The sequence below is a fragment of the Desmodus rotundus genome, chromosome 9 (genome assembly GCF_022682495.2).
Source record: "Desmodus rotundus isolate HL8 chromosome 9, HLdesRot8A.1, whole genome shotgun sequence".
NCBI classification, from domain to species: Eukaryota; Metazoa; Chordata; class Mammalia; order Chiroptera; family Phyllostomidae; genus Desmodus; species Desmodus rotundus.
Window position 1 is genome coordinate 103519339 of NC_071395.1, and position 9113 is coordinate 103528451.

A 9113-nucleotide genomic window follows, 5' to 3' on the forward strand; every position below is an offset into this window, starting at 1 on the left:
CGAGGAGACCATTAGGAGGCTCCCACAATTATCCAGGGGAGAGAATGATGGTGGAGATGGTAGGAAGTCATCAGTTTCTGCATGATTTATCAAGGTAGAACTGGCAGGACTTGCTCACAGAGTGATGTGGGAGAGGAAGCAGAAATGTTCCCAGATTTTGGGCTGAACAACTAGAAAGATGGAGTTGCCATCAGTTGAGATAGAGAAGGCTATGGGGTGAGGCAGGTGGTATGGGAGCAGGGGTGGGGAGAAAGGGGGTAGATGGAGAGTTCTAAGGCAAATCACCCAATGAGGCACAGCCACGACCTCCAGAAAACGTCCATGACTGGTGTCCTTTGGCAAAGCAAGTTCGCAGGGGCGTGGCGGAGCCAGAGAGTACACAGGAGTCAAGCACTTGGGGGTCTCCTGATGTACAAAGCAGGAGAGGGGTGGGAGACAGAGGGATCCAGAGACAAGGCCAAGCCAGGGGGATGGCCTTTTGTTTTTTTATGGGGGGGTATGTTTTATTGATTTTAGAGAGACAGAAAGAGGGAAAGAGAGAGAGAAACATCAATGTGAGAAACATTGATCAGCTACCTCCTACACACGCCCTGACCAGGCATTGAACCTGCAACTTGGGCATGTGCCCTGACCGGGGATTGAACCCACAACCTTTTGATGTATGGGATGATGACCTAACCAACTGAGCCACCAGGCCAGGGCGAGGGGAGATGGCCTTTTGGCCAGAGGTGGCCTGGGCCCATTTGGAAGCTGAGGGGAAAGAGGCAAGTGAGGGAGAGGCTGCTGATCAGAATAAAGAAAATCCACAAGAGGGAGGAGAGATGTGTCCCAGCTGAGGATTGGCCTAGGAAAGTTAAGGCTCAAGCTCAAGGTGAACAGAGGGAAGAGTTCCAGACATGGTTTGACAGAAGAGATGGTGGCACTGACATCAGGTGAGAAGAAGGAGTCAGGCATGGCCCCAGAATGTTGAATCCCAACTCCCACCATCATCTTGAAGGCCTTCCACGTGAACCTCCGAGTCCATGTTTCCTCATCTCCCACCATTCTCCAGCCCTCAGCCCCCACCCTGCCCCTGCCATGAGCAAGGTCTACTGCACCCCAGAACCCTCAAAGCTCTGAGCACAGCCTCATACCTGAGTCCCAGCCCACGTGGCTGCTTTCTCTGCTGCCACAGACCACAATCAGGAGGCACCCATCACTGGCTGTCCCCCAGCCCATCCAGCCCCTCTATCCCCCAGACCCGAGTGGCTCCCTCTCCTGCTCTCCACCTGGGCCCCCCACTCAGCAGTGGCTTTGCTTCCTGTTTCAGAACGACAATGCAGTGCTGAGTGAGATAAGTCAAACACAAAAAAGACATTGTAAGATTCCACTTTTTTGAAGTTCTAGAACCAGCAAAATGAATCAACCCTAATCTATAGTGATAGCAATCAGGTCAGTGTCTCCTGGGGCTGGGACAATGCAATGGGGTATGAAGGAACTTCCTGGAGAGATGGAAATGTTCTATATTTTTATTGGGGGGTGGTGGTTATACAACTGTATATATTTATCAAAAGTCACCCTGGCTGGTGTGGCTCAGTGGATTGAGCGCCAGCCTGCAAACCAAAGGGTTGCCGGTTCTATTCCCAGTCAGGGCACATGCCTGGGTTAGGGGCTGGGTTCCCTGGGGGTGGGCGCAGGAGGCAACCACACACTGATGTATCTCTCCCTCTTTCTCCTTCCCTTCCCTGCTGTCTGGAAATGAGTAAGTAAAATCTTAAAAAAAAAAAAAAAGTCATCACTTGTGCCCTGACCAGTGTGGCTCAGTTGGTTGGGCAGGGTCCCACAAAGTGAAAGGTCACCAGTTCGAGTCCAGGTCGGGGCACAAGCCTGAATTGCATGTTTGGTCCCCGATCAGAGTGTGGGTGCGTAGGAGAGGCAACCGATTGATCGTTCTCTCCCTCTCTTTTTCCCTCACTGCCCCTCTCTCCAAAAAGAAAATAAATAAAATCTTTTTTAAAAAGTCATCACTTGCTCACTTAAAATACATACATTATATGCAAACCATGCCATTAAAAAGTTTATTTTTTAAAAAAGTGACAGATGTTGGCTTATCGCATTAATCACTTGTACACGTATCAAATCGTTATGTTGTACCCCTCAAACTAATGCAATGTTGTATGTCAACTGCGTCCCAATAAAACTGGAAAAATAGAGGAGCCCAAAAGGGATTGTGGAAAAAGGCTCTTTGTTTTCATCTGGCCGCAGCCATCCTGTAAGCCAAGGCAGGCGCTTACGGCACATCCGGGAGCTATGGAGAAGCAGCAGCCCGATGTGATGCCTTTCCTTCTCAGGGAGCACTGCTGGCAGCACCGACAGCTCTCTGCATCCCACAGGGAGCTCCCCCCCACCCCGCCCCCCAGGCCCTATAAAGTGTGCAGGCTGGGATACAAGGTCAAGCAGGGTTATGTCATGTATCAGATTCACGTGATCTGTGGTGGCCGCAAACGCCCCGTTCCTAAGGGCGCGACCTATGGCAAGCCTGTCCGTCACGGTGTTAACCAGCTAAAGTTTGCCCAGAGCCTTCAGTCTGTTGCTGAGGAGCAAGCTGGGCGCCACTGTGGGGCTCTGAGAGGCCTGACTTCTTACTGGGTGGGTGAGGATTCCATGGGCAAACTCCTTGAGGTCACCCTCATTGACCCATCCCATGAGGCCATCGGAAGGAACCCTGACACCCAGTGGGTCACCAGACTGGTCCACAAGCACGGGGTGGTGCGAGGGCTGCCATCTGTGGCCCTGGGAAGGGCCGTGAGTTCCACTGCACTCTTGGTGGTTCTCGAGGTGCAGCTGGAAGAGGGTACCACACTCTCCAGCTCCACCATTGCCACTAATATGTGTCGTGTTTGCAACATTCTTATTTAGTAAGCAATTTAGGATAGTAAAAAAAACCCTGGAAAAATAGAGAATTTAAGAAAAATTTTTTAAAGAGAAAATATACACTATCAAGCAAAGAAGTCCTACACACATACACACACACACATATGTCCCCGTCCTTCACTTCCTCCCTTCTCTCTGGGGGAAGTAGAATGGTCCCCTCCAATCCACCCAAGCCCTTGTGCTGGAGACTGTCCTAAAAACCTGGGCCTCTTCTCCCTGACCTTGCATTCTCTACCCCTGCTCTCCTATCTCCCTCTAGCTTACAAGCCAGGCCCTAGGAAGGCTGTCTAAACTCACACTGTCCTCCTCTCCTCCTGCGGCAACACACATCACCCCCCTCTAACATGCTGGTCTGGTCACCCCTCCCTGAGACACCTGCCCTCTGGGCGATCCCTCTCTCCTTCCTCTCTCCTCCCTGGTTTCCATGATGCCACTTTTCCTGGGGTTCCCCCTCCATCTCTAGACACTCCTTCTCATGCCCCTTCCCCAGCTTCTCTCCTCTGTCCCCTCTTAAATGCAGGTGTTCCCTGGGCCTCTGGCCTTGGCCTTCTGCTCTCTGCACCTGCAAGCCTGTCAGCGTGATTTTGCTCACACCAGGGCTTCAGTTGCCATTGATCGCTGACGATGCTCAAAGATATCTCTGAATATTTTTTCAGAGTATCAAGGGTATGGAAGAAGAGGTGGACAGACTATTACATATGCTTCAAAAGCATTTTACAATTTCTAAAGTGATATACGTATCCAACCCTCTTCTGGGACCGCCTGCTAGACTTCAGGTTCAGCAAGCCCCAACCTGAACTCATCAACAGTCTCCCAATCCTGTTCCTCCTCCTTTCTTCAGGAGTCAGAAACTTAGGAGTCACCTTCCCACTCCATGACCACCAACTGTCAACTACCCCTTCTCTTGATTTCAGCCCCTACCCATTCATTCCCCGAGCCATCCCCATTGACACTCCAGTCCAGGTCCCCTGCCTCACTCCCAGAGAAGTTCAAACATTCATCCAATTCACTCATTCATTCATTCATTCACTAAATATTAACTGAGCACCATCTATGTACCAGACGCTGATTCAAGGGCTTGAGATACATCGGTGAACACAACACAGAAAAGTCCCTGCCCTACGAAAATCCCTGCCCCTAACACTTGCAATAATTTCAGAAGTCACTCCCCTCTGTATTCTACCGTAACTCCTCTGACTGCCAACTCCCCTGCGGCCACAGCGAACTTTGCAACGTGTTCATCTACTCAGTATCTTCCACAGGACCTCATGAGCCTGGGGTCAAGCCTGGGCCACAGGAGAGGTACCCTGCTCCCTTCCCTCCCATCTGCTCTTGCCTCACCAGGCAGACTCTGGACTCCTTCTCCAGTGCTCCCTCTGTACGAGGTCCATCCCCCATTACAACACCTATCACACTGTACAGTGCGGTTTGCCCGCCCACCAGCCAGCCTTTCCTCTCCACCCCGAGCACCTGCAGGGCTGCAGCCACTTTGATCCATCCTGTATCACCAGTGCCTGGCCCACTATCTGGCACGCAGTAGAGGTCAACAAATGGAGGTGGATTAAATAAATGACAGTGCATGTGTGGTACTGTCAGACAGGGAGAGGCTTGGGGAGACGGGGATAACGCGTTCTGAACTAGCTCCGGACCAGCCCCCAGTATCTGGACTGACCTTGTGGTTAAAGGCAAGGTTCAGATCCTGCTCCTGCACCTACCAGCTGTGTTCTCTGAGCTTGTTTCCTTCCCTTTATAACGGGAACAAGAATTGAACCCACCTCAGTGTTGATGCAAGGAGAAGGCTGGATGCTAAGCAGAGTCTCTGGCATTTTGGATCTCATTAAAAGTGAGCTGTTATCTCCCCTGGCCAGTGTGGCTCAGTTGGTTGGCGCATCATTCCCTTACCCAAAGGTTGTGGGTTCAAGTCCTGGTTAGGGCACATACCTAGGTTGTGTGTTCAAACCCCAGTTGGGGTGTGTATGGGAGGCAACCAATTGATGTTTCTCTCTCACATCAATGTTTCGCTCTCTCTAAAATCAATAAATATATTTAAAAAGAAAAAGTAGTAAATGGGGCCATCAACTGCATGCACGGAATTATGCCCGACACTTCATCCATCTTTCAAATGCCAATGAAATGTCTACTCCTTGCCGGGTGCCGTGCACCCTGGTCTGGGCACCAGTCCCCGGTACAAGCAGGTACAGGAGGCAAACAATCGACGCTTCACTCTTGCATCAATGTTTCTCTCTCTCCCTTCCTCTATCTCTAAAAGCAATGAAAAAAATTGTCAGCAGGTGAGGATTTAAAAAAAAAGGGGGGGGCTGTTGCATCGCTATTGTCACCGTCACCCTCCCCACCACTGGCGGCCGTGCTTGCCTCCTGACCCTCCCATCCCCCTAGTGCCATTCTCCACTCCTTCCTCCTCCCTTCTCATCTCCCAGTCCATGCTTGTCCCACTTGGTCACCTCCACCCCAACCACGCCTGGACCTCTCCAGGCTGAGGTCACCAGGGACCTCCTCCTTGTAGAATCCTTTCCTCCCTTGACCTCTCAACAGCATGTGACCCTGGCATCGCTTTCTCCTCCTTAAATGTCCCTTCCTGACTTCCAAGACATGACCTCTCCTGCTTTTCAGGACAGCTTCTGGCCCCGTCGCTCGGGACCTCTCCAGCCCAGACTCTCTGCTGATGCAGACTCCCACGACGGACTGCCTACTGAGCATCCCCACCCCCGTTGCACAGACGCCTGATGTCAGCATGTCCGAAGCAGTTCGTTACCACCGCCACCACCCACTCCTGGATTCTGCTGGTGAGTGGACAAATTAGTCCAACCGCCAAATCCCTCAGGCTGTCCCTCTGGGTCTTGCCTTGCCAAGTAGGCCCAGTCCTGCTCTTAACATCCCATTTTGAACATTTTTTAATTGATTTTAGAGAGAGAGAGAAAGGAAGGGAGACAGACACATACAGAGAGAAACGTTGATTTGTTCCACTTATTTATGCATTCACTGGTTGATTCTTATATGTGCCCTGACTGGGGATTGAATCTGCAACCTTGGAGTATCGAGATGATGCTCTAACCAACTGAGTGCCTGGCCAGGGCCAACATCCCACCTTCTTAACATCCTCCTACCCAGCCCTCCTCTCATCCCCTCTGCTCTGCCAAAGTTGAACCCTCATCTCCCAACTGCGCCCTTACAAACCTCCTACCGTTAGCTATTCAAGCAGAGCTTGTTTAAAAGACTAGATCTCAGACCCCCACCTCAGACTTAGTGAATCAGAATCTACATTCTTAGTTACTTTTAGAGAGAGGGGGAGGGAGAGAGAGAGGAAGAGAAACATCAGTCACTTGCCTCTCGCACACCCCAAAGCAGGGACCTAGCCTGCAACATAGGCATGTGCCCCAGCTGGGAATCAAATTGGCAACCTTTAGGTTCCTGGGGTGGTGCCCAACCCACTGAGCCACAACAGTTGGGGCAGAATCTTCATTTTAACAAGACCCCCAGGGGATTCTCATGCACACTAAAAGATGAGAATTACTGTCCTAACCCATCTCCCAACCTCTAGCCTCTCCCCAACCCTAACTGATCCCACACTTAACGACAAATGTGCAAATATGGCTATGCACCACTTACTTAAAAGACCTTAGGCCCTGGCTGGGTGGTTCAGCTGGCTGAAGCATCATCCAGTACAACTCAAGGTCACAGGTTCAATCCCTGACTGGGAGCATACAGGAAGCAACTGATCAATGTATCTCTCTCACATCGATGTTTCCCTTTCTCTTTCTTTCTCCCTCTCTCTCTGAAATCAGTAATAAAATATCCTCGGGTAAGGATTAAAAACAATGAAAATCCCTTAATAGGCCTTAGTCTTCCACTGCCCTCAGGATTATGATGAGGTCTGTCCAGAAAAACTCCAGCCATTGTTAATATAATGCGAATGGTTTGCACGACATTGATGTTACCTGGCAGCCAAGGAGAGTGGACTGGAAGGCGCATGCATGAACAATGACAACTTCACTGTACTAGTCAGTGGGGGTGGTAGACACCATTGAGCGAGCATATATACTGTGCAGCTCTCGCATTCAAAGTGACTGAGCGAGTAGAGCAACAAAGCTGCATCGAATTTTGTGTTAAGCTTGAACATTCCTCTGCGCAAACTATTCAGATGATTCAGAAGGCCGCAGCTATGGGCAACTGGTGACTGGCAGCTTCATCACGACAACGCACCCGATAATGCATCACATCTCATGCAGAGTTTTTTGGCAAAACATCAAATCACCCAGGTGACCCAGCCCCCCTACAGCCCAGATTGGGTGCCCTGTAACTTCCGGCTTTTCCCAAAACTAAAATCACCTTTGAAAGGGAAGAGATTTCAGACTGTCCATGAAGTTCAGGAAAATACAGCAGGCAGCCGATGGCGATTGGGAGAACTGTGTGAGGTCCCAAGGTGCCTACTTCGAAGGGGACTGAAGCGGCATTGTCCTATGTACAATGCCTCTTGTATCTTCTTCAATACATGTCTCTTTTTCATAGTGCACGGCTGGACACTTTCTGGACAGACCTCGTACGTCCAAACTCCTAAGCACAATATCCAAGTTCCCTTTCATCTGGTTTTTGCCTCATAGCTAGCCGTCCTCTCGCCACCCCGCCCCGCTCCCCTAATCCACGTACCACCCTGTTGCCAACACAATGCACCAGAGCTTTCTCAAGGCTGCTCCCAGTCTCATCCTCCTTCCTCACAGATGCATGTAGACAGATGAAACACAACAAGTGTTAGACAGTGAAAGTTATAGTGCCCTGCTGCAGGGGGTAAGGCGAGTGGCCGTATCTCTCACCTGCGCACTCATGAAGGGAAGCGCATGGCATGCCTTTCTTCTTATTTAACTTCAGTACACATTTTGCTGTTTCCTACCGCCATGCCTTTGAACACGATGTCCACTTCCCCCACGCCCCCCAGGGATGCTCTTCTGCTCCTTATTTGTCTGCAGACCCTCCCATCACCCACTTCGTTCCAACTCAGGCCTTCCCTGACTCCATAAACACGGTCGCTTCCTTCTTGCCTGTGTCAGCATTGTTCTTAGAACTATCGTAGAACTATCATCTTGAACTGAGGTTATTTCTCTACATGTCTGTCACTCCCACAGTCCCGCATGCTGTGTCCGGGTATCTATCCCCTATGGCCTGTCCATGATGATTCATTGAAGGGTTTGCTGAAAGACTAAATAATTCAACTTTTTCGATTTCTGTCCTGATGGTGACTATAACAGGGGGAATAAAGATTAGACTTCAGGAGGAACTAGTGGAAAAGAGGAACACAGCAGGGCAAATATGCTATTCATCTGTCATCCCTCAGCCTGGTAACTTCCCCAAGAGCAGAGTCATCAACCATAGAACGTTAACTCCAAGGGGAATTTCCAGATCTGTCACTCAACCAAATGCCAGAGAGTGCAATCGCTTTGCCTAAGGTCACAGAGCTGGCTAGGAGCAGCAGGGCTGGAACTAGATGCCAGGTAGCTCTGGAAAAAGTTGGGGTAGATGGCTACCTCACATCATGAACGGCTTCCCTTTCTACCCATCTTAACCCCCTAAAGGACTACCTGGTGTTATCCACAGCTCTTAAAGCACCTGCTGGGACCTTGGCTGGCTGGAGTTGCCAAAGCCCCGTAGATTGGAGGAGGGGGATCCGATTATTCCCATTTTACAGATTGGCAAACCAAGGCAACAAGAGTGTGTCACACTGCTAGCTACTGACAGAGGCAGGATTTGGCACTATTGTGCGCTTCTTCCCAGCCTTGCAGAGTCACTACAATAATCGTGACGACTGGCCTCCTGATGCCTGGGAATCCCCTCACTCCCACCAGTTCCTCTTTAAGTTGACATCCCTCCTCTCGTATAGGAAAGAACCAGTACACCCACCCTCGCACCCCAACTAGGCCTGCTGGAGAGACCACCTCCGAGTCATAACCTTTGACGGGGAAATCACCCTCATCCTTCCCCGAGCCTGGCACTTGACGGTGTCATTGCTCACATCAGCCCTGAGTTTGGTACTACCGGCCGCATTGAGACGGGGAAATCGAGGGTCCCAGATAAAGCATTCCTAACCCATGGTCAAAGCCAGTAAGTGGCGAGGACGGGTCTCAAACCCAGGTCTTTCTGACTCTACCTCCCCCTCCTCCTATTAGGTCACGCCAGGCTCTCCCAGCGGT

General features: G+C 50.6%; 1 pseudogene; it reads left to right on the plus strand.

The window, feature by feature from the left end:
- The first annotated feature begins 2289 nt into the window (after positions 1-2289).
- LOC112316473 (large ribosomal subunit protein eL15-like) lies at positions 2290-2867 on the plus strand (annotated as a pseudogene).
- The last annotated feature ends 6246 nt before the right edge of the window (positions 2868-9113 follow it).